The sequence below is a fragment of the Meriones unguiculatus genome, chromosome 1 (assembly GCF_030254825.1).
Source record: "Meriones unguiculatus strain TT.TT164.6M chromosome 1, Bangor_MerUng_6.1, whole genome shotgun sequence".
NCBI lineage: Eukaryota > Metazoa > Chordata > Mammalia > Rodentia > Muridae > Meriones > Meriones unguiculatus.
Genome location: NC_083349.1, coordinates 82,735,137 through 82,744,520, shown reverse-complemented (window position 1 = coordinate 82,744,520; position 9,384 = coordinate 82,735,137).

Below are 9,384 nucleotides of genomic sequence, written 5' to 3'. Positions count from 1 at the left end.
AGGGACTCAGCGACAGCAGCGCAGCTGCCTGCCCTGAGAGCATTTGTGGTGTGAGTGTATTAAAATCGCTTGTTGTCTGTGCTTCATGCTGCTGCCAGCTCCTTTCCCTTGGCAGGGCTGGTACTCCCTGGTGTCACCAGCACATGCTGGCCCCTGTCTCAGCACTGGGCCCTGTTGGCACAGCAACTCTTACGTACAGCACTCTTCTTGGTTCCCAGCTGGTTTGGGTCAGGACCATATGACTGCAGATGATTTTCTTCCTGAGACCTTTCAGAGGCTTCCTCATGGCTATGATTTTTTTGGGGGTGGAGGGAGGGAAGGATTGAGGGAGATAGGCTTCTCTGCTTGGGATCTGAAAGGGGGAGCTGAAAGTGTTGAAGAAAATGTCAATTATTTTCACTTAAATTTTAATTTAATTTTGTGTGTATGGTTGTTTTCCTGCATGTGTGTGTACCACACGCATGCCTGTTACCTTTGGAGGCCAGAAGAGGGGGATAGGATCCCCTAGGAGTAGAGTTGTAGACAGTTGTGAGCTGTAAGATGTCATGGGGGTGATGCGATTTAACCCAGGTCCTCGGGAAGAGCAATCAGCGCTCTAACAACTGAGCCATCTCATCATGTGCCCGCTCCATTACACCTGCTTACAACCAGGGCAGAGGCTGTACCTTTTCCATTAATTAACTTAATTAACTATCCATGCCCCGACCCATCTATCTGACCATTCATTCATCCATTCATTCAGTAGTGCACCTATAAGCCCCACCTTCTAGGCATGGTGCTATGCTCTGGGAGGTCGCATCAGTGGCACTCCCTCTCTCTGGAGGCTGACACTCTAGTTGGGGAAGCCAACAGTAAACGGAAGTACAATATTCTGAAATTTTTGGTCAGAAGTACTGAGAGGAACAAGGGAAAACAAGGGTCAGGTGGTGACTGACATTTTAGCACTACCTCGAGGGCTTGCTAACCAGTTGACAGAGGTGAAGGCTGAGCCCTTGTGATGGCCAGGGACAGAAAGTCCATTCAAGTAGGAAGCATGAGGAGACAGCAGGAAGCTGCAAATGGAGCTGCTGGAGCAGCACAAGGAGTGGCAGAGTAGTGGGGCTATGGCCACTGGGCAGGGGCTCCGGCCTTTACCTAGGTGAAGTGGGGAACTGTGACAGGGTGTTTGAGGACTTGTTACAGAGCATGCTTTCCCTGGGTTTCCTTCCTCCTGTGGCTGCCTGGCACACAGACAGGAGTCTAGCTACACCTGCCCACACAGGGCCTCAGCCCTTCATTTCCTAAGGGGGCTGAAGGTGTATTTATATTTTAGTCCTGCCTTCGGTTGCAGGTAACATAAACCTTGGTGTGATTCTGCTTATGGTGTCCCTGGCATCCCTTCTCCACAGGACCACTTGGAGCCACCCACTGTGGCTCTGCTGGCTCGCCTTGTGGGGAGCATTGGTGTGGGGTTCTGTGCCCACGCACACTGCTGTGGGAGCTGGATCACCCAGCTTTCCCCAGTGAGCAGTGCTCTGAGCTGGCCCTCTCCCACCTATCTGCCAACTCCATCTGCCAAGGCCTTCCAGGCTCACTCTCATGATCCTTTGGCTCAGCATGAACTCCACCCATCTTATCAGATACAGAAAGGCCTGGATTCTGGCAGGGGCTGTCAGCATCGGAGGCTGAGGCCCCAGCCAGATGGCCAAATTTTCTAGACATTCACATCTGGTCTAGCTGCTTTCTGAGGTCCCACCCCCTCTCGGCTCTCCGGTCACAGTTCCTGTGCCTGTTGCAGTTTGCTGCCCTCCCCGTGTCTCTGAGACACTACTGTCCTCCTAGGCTCTCTGCTTCTGCCATCCTTGCAAGATCCTGCCCTTTTGGATCTTCAATCTAACATCACTGTCACAAATAGGTGCCGATTCTGAAAACAGCCTAAGGCACCCGCTTCTGATTTTTTAGACACGTTAAGAACGATGACTCTGTGCTTATGATTTTCCAGTTGCACGTATATGTCTCAGTGACATGGGTTACTCAAGCCCCTTTGAAAAGTGGTTTTCAGGCTGGACTAATAATGTCCTGCTAGACTGACATGGAATCCATTATTTTCTTCTCCACCCTGCAGAACGCAAGAGAGATAATTCCTCAAGCACTCCACCTCTCCCCAGGCCCTGTGTGACTCAGAGGCCCCACGCTGGAGGACAGACAGGCCTTCCCTCCTTCCCACCTCTCCTCTGTGACCAGCTCTTTCTTTCCAGCGATGATGATATTGCAGTGATGGGCAGGACTTGGTCCTGGGATGGCGGCGTTATTAAAAACAGATTTAGTAATGCTCTAAGCAGTTAGCCTGCCTGGCCAGCGACAGTTCGTCATAAAGCTGACCGGGGCCACTGGGATCAGCTAATCTCTGCTTTCAGGCATAACCGCACCTACGTCATTCCAGAGAGATGGGATTATTTTTTATTTGTTATTTCTTAAAAACTTTCAGAGGGCTGGAGCTCAGAGTTCAACCTCCTTCAGAGATCACCTCTAGGGTTAAAATGTTTCCATGGCTAAACCCTGTGTGTGTGTGCACACACGTGCGAGCATGTGTATGTGTGTGTGTGTGTGTGCATATGTGTGTGAAAGAGAGAGAGAGTGAGTAAAGTACATGTGTTAGGGTTTCCATGGTGCCCTCTGTCTGCTCCAACATGTCCCCAGCTGACCTGTTCAGGCCGAGCCGACAGCAGTGGGAGGGTGCACCAGCAGTAGCTGTGCGGGCCCCATAGCGCCATGCCACCTTGATCATGCCTTGCTCTGTGATCTCGGTGGGCTGTTGCCTCACTGGGCCTTAGTTTCCTTGGCTGTGAAGGGGAATAAGAGCTCTGATGTTGCAGTTTTGTGGAACCTGAGTGGCTGTTTGCCGTGTGGCTTGTCCATTGTAGGAGCTCTAGCTACACCAGCGAGTGCTGGGGATAGAGAAAGACAAGAGAGTGGGAGGCACTGGTAACATTATGGTTTGAGAGTCTCTTGAGAAAAGACTGTGTGGTCTCGGAGAGCATTCATAGAACCAGTCTTTAGGGCGGTCTTTTAGCACACTGTGTGAGGCCCCTGGGGACCTCAAGGCCACCTAGACTGGAAAGGTGCTAGTATTATAGCCATTTGCATCCAGGATATTCAACTGCTAGGTTGGTGATTCCTGGACTCTGGCTGTGGAAGACATGGGCACATGTCCCTGTCTTCTGTGGGATGCAATATTTGTTGCTTGACTTGATGAGGACCCTGGGCTTTTGGTTTCCATGGCAACAGAAGAAAGAGGAACCACACAACCAGGAATTACACTTAAGGAAAAATAATAAGGCAAGATTTGATGATGGGAGGACCTAGTGACTTTGTAGCTATGTGCGCACAGAATTCAGAGATGCACTTATGTAACAAGTATTTACAAGCACACCATGATTTCCTGGGCTTCACAGATAACTACATTTTTTTAAGTCAAATGTGCAGGAGACCCTGTGTGAATGCTCACTCTTTAGCAATGTTCTCAGTATTGTATCTATTGTGATGACAAAAGATCTTACTTTTGTAACTGCTTTGGTGTGCCATAAATGTCACCATATTGATTGAATTTAATCTGTATATTCTGTAGTGTTTTTCTGCCCCACTGGCTGGCCATTCCCCATCTTTCTCCCTCCCCTGGATCCCTTTACATTCTGACATACAACAATATCGAAACTAGGCCAATTAATTATCCTACAATAAGCTTGCAAGGAAGAGGATTTACAGAGAAATGAGGAGAAAGGCATGGCGAATGCTGACATAGTCCCAAAGCAGGGCCGTTGGTGCCAGCCAACCAGCCATATTGTTAGCACAAAGCAAAACTTCTTGAAGGAAACTAAAAGCAAATGCACACGTGACAACATTCCTTTCAGCCAAGAGCAAGGTCCTGATTTCTTCTGTTCTGCGAAGGCTGACAGAAGTACAGAAGCTGCTGAGGCTGCATCTGCAGCCAGCAGAAGTTGGCTCACCACACCTAAAGAAAGGAGCTGTCTCCACAGCATAAGGCCAGGAGAGTCAGATAGTCCAGGAGAAGCAGGGGCCAACTCCAAAAGAGAGCTAGGCTAAGCAATCATCAAAATAGCTTCTTCCTGGAGGAAGAGGTCATCGGGACTTTCAGAGCTGCAGAAGAGAAGCCAAGGCTTGGTTTCAAAGCGCCATGACTCGCCTGGGGGCCTGTGCAGCGAGGGACTTTAAGGGAAGGCCAGTGCTCTTTGCTATTCCAAAAATGCCGGGGCCCTAACCGGTCACACTCAGCCTCCACTTGTGCGCTATAAGCTGAGCAGCAAAGCTTGCCTGACAGCACATCTGTTTACAGCATGGCTCTCTGAATGTTTTAAGTCCGCCGCTGAAAACAACTGCTCAGAAAAAAAGGGTTCCTTTAAAAATGTTACCACTCATTGGCAGAGCCTCTGGTCACCAAGAGCTCTGATGGAGACACACAAGATTAATGATGCTTTCATTCCTCTAACACAGCATCCATTTTTTATTTCTTTTTTTCCCTACAATTTATTCATTTTATATCCTGATTGTAGCCCCTTCCCTCCTCTTCACCCGCTCCCACCCCCCTCCCTCCACAGCATCCGTTAAAAGCCTATGGACTGAGGAGTTAAGTTTGAACTTTCAAGTCTTATTATTTAAAAATGCATTCCATGAGCCTGGAGCTAGATCTGGGCAAAGGAAAAATGTTCAGGAAAGGCTATACCATTCTAGATGTTAGCGATGCTTGTGGGGCTATAGGGTCATGAGGACCTGAGACCCACAGTGCCTGCATAAAAGCGGGGCACAGTTGTACACACCTGTAACCCTAGCATTGTGAGGGGGGAGACAGGCAGAGACCCTGGGGTTCACTGGCCAGTCAGTCTATGTGATGATGAACCCCAGCACTAGTGAAAGATATTGTCTCAAAAATAACAGAACAGCAGAGTAAGACACCTGCTATCCGCCTACAGCCTCCACAGGCAAACAGCCTCCACAGGCAAACATCCTCGCACACACATACACATGCCACACAAATAAAAGAAAACAAGACAGAAAGAAGAACATTTTGACTCATGGAAAAAGGTCACAACATCAGTCTTGACAGGTGCTTGCAGGTGCTTGGAAGCAGTTGCTAGCAGCCCTTGAGGGTGACTTTGAAGGAAAGGAGCTAGCTGGTGGTGGCGGGAGCCGCAACGGAGGTGGAGAGAAAGCTCAGCAGCAGAGAGCACTTTCCCAGCACATAAGGCCCTGGGTTTAATGCCTTAAAACACTTCAAGAAAAGCTGAAAAAGGACCAGTGAATGGAAAGAACCAAGATTCGAAGTGGAGTCTGAAGCTGCAGCTGAATTGCTGTCATCTCCTGCTAAAACCCTGTTGGAGGAGAACTTGTTGTGGACAAAGAAAGGGGGTGTTTTCTGGAGACAGACTCTATTCTTGGTGAAGATGATGGGATTGTTGTTGAAATGGCTACAGCCTTATACCAGGAGCATCACCTTAAGGGGCAAATCAGCTTCAAGAAATGAGAGATTGACTTTAAACTGAAAGAAGTTCTGCTGTGCACATTGCTTCCAAATGCACTCATACTGCAGACACGTCCCTCACGAAAGGAGGAGGGTGGGCACAGCGTACTTCACTGGTTCACTTACAGCCACCCGCCACTCTGACTAGCTGGCGCCCATTCACACGGATGCAAGACCTTCTGTCATTGGAAAGACTACAGCTCATTGCAGGTTCAGGATGCTGTTAGCATTTTTTAGGAACAAAGTATTATTAACATTTTCTTTTTATTTATGTGTCTGTGTGAGTGTATTCTCTCTCTCTCTCTCTCTCTCTCTCTCTCTCTCTCTGTGTGTGTGTGTGTGTGTGTGTGTGTGTGTGTGTGTGTGTGTCCCTAAAGGCCAGAGGATATTTTCGGAGTCCTCAGAACTGGAGTCACAGGTGGTTAAAAGCGGCCTGACACAGGGGCCGGGAGCTGGCCTCTGGTGGCCTGGGAAACAGAACATTAGAACCACTCACTTTACTGCAGTATTTATGCTGTGGCTACAGTCTGGAATGGAGCCTGCAGCACACCAGGCACAAGGACACATCAGTGACTGTAACAGCCAAGAAGATTGTTGTCTTAAGAGGCTGATCGTATGGCAGTCAGGGGTAGGTAGGCCAAGGACAGCACACAGAATAGGTCCACAGACCGTACAACTGCAGGCACTGTGGCTGAGCGTGGCTTTCTGCGGATAAGCATGAATTAGAGTGACTGCTGGGAAACCACAGACCCAGCGGGAAGACTGTGGGATTAGGCTTAGAAAGGGGGTGAGTCCAAGAGAGGACAAAGGGCTTCCTGAGGGCTGGCTTATGGCTGAACTGCGATGGGACAAGCAGCGCCAGAAGGCATGTGCCCTGCCTCCACTGCTGGTGGCCATTGACACACGTGAAACTGCCCCCACTCTGACGCCAGTGTTTCGGGAATGCAGTGTTAACTACCTCGGGTGGGGATGGAGGGAAGTTGTGTTTTCAGGGAGTAGAGGTCTCTGTCTCCCAGCAAGCCTGTTTGATAGTGGGGCCCAGACCTGCACCTGGGCATAAGTGCCAAGTGCTGAAGGACACAACAGCTCTTGTACTAATTTGCTACACCTACTGTGACAAATTACAGCACTTAAAAACAGATATTTCTCATTTTGTGGTTTGGAGCCTAGAATCTTGAAATCAGGGCAACACTGGGGTTCCCCTTGCTGAGGGGTGAGAGTGTAACCTGTGCCTTGCCTCTCTCTGAGAGATTTCTTCCTTGTTGGTGGTACTGCTTTGTCTGCACATGGCCCTAGTGCATGTATGTTTATGTCCAAACATCCTCTCTAATATAAGTGCAGCAGACATGCTGGGTGAGGGCTCCCCCTATCTAGGTCACATACTGAGGCAGTGTGGGCTGTGGAGGGCGTCCATGTGTCTCTCTGGGGGCTGCAGTTCAGCTCAGAGCAGTCCCTGTTGGTGAAGCTGGTTGGCTTTTTTGTTACTTTGCTTCATTTCTCTTCTACACAGGACAGGATTGCTTTCATACTGATGATTTTTGAAAGATATTTATGCAATTGACAATTTTTAAATTATGAAAATTAAATGTTTACCTTGCTGTTTCAATCATTCATTAAAAAAAAATGGTTAACAGGTTTGGGTTTGCTCTCAGCAATTTTCTGTTGATAAGTTGTAGCTCTAGTGTTCAGAGTATCCCTGGCCAAGGGGTAAATGTTTTTTTCCATTATTAACTTTATTCTTGTGGTACAAAAAACCATCAAGGAAAGTGATGGCGTGCTCACAGCTTTTGATGGAGACATGTGCAGCATGTGGGCTGTGGGAAGTGCCAAGTACCAATTTGCAAGAAAGACCTGTCACCCTTGGCCACCCAGAAATGGCTCGTTCATCACTTGGGCCTTCTGTCCAAACATGCTTGACATCCCAGTGGTTATAACACATGCCAGCGTGTGTTATATCTGATGTCTGGGGCACTGCTCCATCCTTTGCGTAGCTTTTCCTCCCTGGCCTGGGTGGGCCAGGGGTGAACTCTGATGTCACATGCCCGTCTTGCTGCAAAGGGAAAGGGCATGTTGGTGGCAGGCACTGGTCACAGGCTCCCTCACTCCTTTCACCTTTAGGTTATCTCTCTGCAATATCTTATCAGAAGCTCTGGCATAATTAGCTGTTGTTTATATGTGGGACCAGGAGGAAGTCAGCAAAGGCATATAAGCAGCAGCCGATCTGCCTCTCAGTAGTCCTAGAAAGAAGGACATGTGAGATTGAACCAAATAATTCCCCAAGTAAACTTGCATGTAACAAAAGGTGGAGGTATAGAAACATGGAAGAAAACAAAAAACAAAAAACTCCAGAAAGCCAAATATTTGGCTTTCTGTGTTCTCAGAAGAGGGGCTTCCTAGGCCAGGGCCAAGGAGACTGTGGAAAGGGTAAACAGGAAGTGCCAGGAAGTTATTTTTGTTTGGTGCTGTCTTTGCTTTACCTCAATTCAGGGGAAAATGAGTCTAGATTCCACAAAACTCCGGACTGAACAGCAAATACAGCTGGAGGCAGTACCAAAGCTGTCACTCCTCAGCCACGGTTTGGATGAAGCTCTCTGTGGAGACCTTGGAAGGCCAGGGCTGAGCGGGAAACGGGTGGTTCACTGTAGACAAGGCTGTGCCCCTGCAGACAGGCTGCTGCTGTCCTTTACAGACCTCGTATGCTGTCATTCCCTGGGGAGCAGCAGTGAGCTGCCACTGTGAGCTCACCATACCCGGGTGGAAGGTGACTGTGGAATGCCCAGCTCCCTACAGGTGGTGGGGAGCAAGTGGGTGGGAGTGAGGGCAAGAGGAGAGAGATGTCATCTGGTCTTGAAGGCAGAGTTTTAGAGTTCCCAGCTTGGTGTAGGAATTCCTAGCTGGCAGTGGGTGGTGTTGGTGGTGGTGGTGGTGGTGGTGGTGGTGTTCGCACTGCCTGGAGGGCTCTTCTTATTCTCATTAATTCATTTCTCTGGTTTGCCTTGACCCACCTGCTCAGTTGTCCACTCTCTGGTGGACAGAGAGGAGGGTCGTTGAAGGGCTCCTTTGTTGTTGCACTCTGGCTTCTACCTGTTTTTGTGACCAGGAGAATGATTTTTTTTTCTCACTTTGAAGAGTGTTCTCTTTCGACTTCATTTCCTCAGCACCCCTTTCTGGGCCTGCTTTTTCACTTAGCCATGCCTAACCCATCATTAGATGAATACTAGATATGACCTTGTGGTTTGAGTCTGAAATGTCCCCCATAGGCCTGCATTTTGAACATCCAGTTCCCAGCTTGTGGCAGTATTTGGAAAGCTGCAGAGTTTCTAAGAAGCAGGACTTGGCTGGAAGAAGCAGGTTTCTGGGGACAGACTTCTACATCCTTGTTCTGGCCCACCCTCTGCCTCCTTGTCTACTGTCATGTGGATGGTACCACTGTCACGGGGGGAGGGAAGGCACCCCTGCACTCTGCCTTCGACTATACTCGACTGAAACTTCTGACATTATGAACTAAATCAGCTTTTCCACTTGTGTTGTTTCTGCCATAGGTTTGGTGAACCAACCAGAAAGGTGACTAATGAGGGTTTTGTTTTTGCTTTTAGTGTGTGTGAATGTTCATACTGTGAATGCTGTGCGGGCCAGAGGTGAATTTGGGGAGGCAGGACATCACACATCTGGAGCTCATTGGCTGGCAGATTGAACTTAGGTCCTCACGTTTGTGTGACAAGCATTTTATTGACTGGGTGTCTCTCAGCCAGTAGAGCCCTGAGACAACATCCTTGTTCATGCTGCACCCTTAGACACGAAGCAGATGCCACCATTTTCTTCTCAAGTCTAATCCAAACTCTTAAATGTATACCAGATCCAGCCATGAG